Raw genomic sequence first — 1488 nt, forward strand, 5'->3', positions numbered from 1 at the left:
AGCCGTGCTGGTCTAAGGACATAGGCAGGCAGGGTTCTTTGGGTAAATATAATATATTTTATTAGATCAACTGAGTAGTTGGAAACAAGTTCTTTGCAAGCTTCTGGCTGCAATCACCCTTCTTCCTCCATAGGAAGTCTCTGCTGTTGGTCTGAGACTCCAAGAAATGAAAAAAGCTAAAAGTGTGACAGGATGTCTGAGAACGTGAATTGGTGGAAATTAGTAAAACAAAAGGTACAGCAGGAAAAGGAGGAGGGAAAAAAGAGGGTGGGGGAAGCCAAAGGTAAGTAAGAGAGACTCTACTGTAGTAGCTCTCCAAGGTAGAAAAGAGGCTGTCTGTGAAAAAGTAAATATCTGGAAATTAGGAAGACAAAGGGTAGAAAAGGAGGGGAAGGGAGGAAGGGGGAGAAAGAAAAGTGTAAATGGTCAGGTCTGGCAGCTACCTGGTCAATCAGATGTCAGGCAAGTTGTAATGTGTCATAAATCCAATGTCTATACTGAGTCCATGATTTTTTGTATCCGGTAGATTTATGGAGTGAAGTTTGTAGGCTCGTCTATGGAAGGTGTTTTGTAAGTCCCTTTGAGGATTAGAACTGATAGATTGGAGAGACAGTGAATCCACGCTGACTGTTCCTAATCACCTTCTACTCCTCCAAGTGCTTTGAGATGGATTTGCTCCGTTTTTCCAGGAACTGAGGTGAGGCTGACTGATCTGTAATTCCTTCCCTGGATCCTCCTTTTTTCATTTTTAAATATGGGCACTATGTTTGCCCTTCTCCAATCACCTGGGACCTCTTCTGATAGCCATGAATTTTCAGGTGATGGCCAGTGGCTCTGCAATCTCATCAGCCAACTCCTTTAGCACCCTTGAAGTGCTGTACATCATCTTTTCCCCAGTCACTGGGCTGTAGACTATTAGAGATGGTAGATATTGTTGCTCCCTCTTTCTGAAGTTGTTCCACTTTGAATGGAATAACCAAATATACAGTATATCAAATGAAAGCCAGCATTTGCATGACTTGAAACCAGAAAGTGAGAAACAAAAATAAGTGTGTAAGAAATCAAGCTTTTTTGGTGGACTGCAAAATTTAGAGATCACTTATTCTGCCCATATCCTCCTCTTAATTAAAGACAGACTCTGTTTTTTCCTAGACTTCACCCTTGATGGGTGAACTTTAAGGATTGGCAGAGATCCCTGCACTTCATCTTGTTATCACCATTCAGATCCCAAGGGATTCTTGGTTGCTATGAAATCTTATTGTTTCTTTACAGCCACACTATCTTCCTCCTATTTCCCTGTTCTGCTTTTAACATTTAACCTGATCTCAAGAATGATTTTATCATGCTATACCAGCACAGCAAGTTGAGAAAGACTAGTGAAGGAGAGATGAGGCAGATGATGTACCAGGAAACTAGCCAGATTCTAGAGCAGCAGCTGTTGTGGCTGACTTGCCAGCCCAGAGCATCCATCTGTGAATCATCAATTGC

The sequence above is a fragment of the Gavialis gangeticus genome, unplaced genomic scaffold (genome assembly GCF_001723915.1).
Source record: "Gavialis gangeticus isolate Ggan-Ray unplaced genomic scaffold, GavGan_comp1, whole genome shotgun sequence".
Classification (NCBI taxonomy): Eukaryota; Metazoa; Chordata; order Crocodylia; family Gavialidae; genus Gavialis; species Gavialis gangeticus.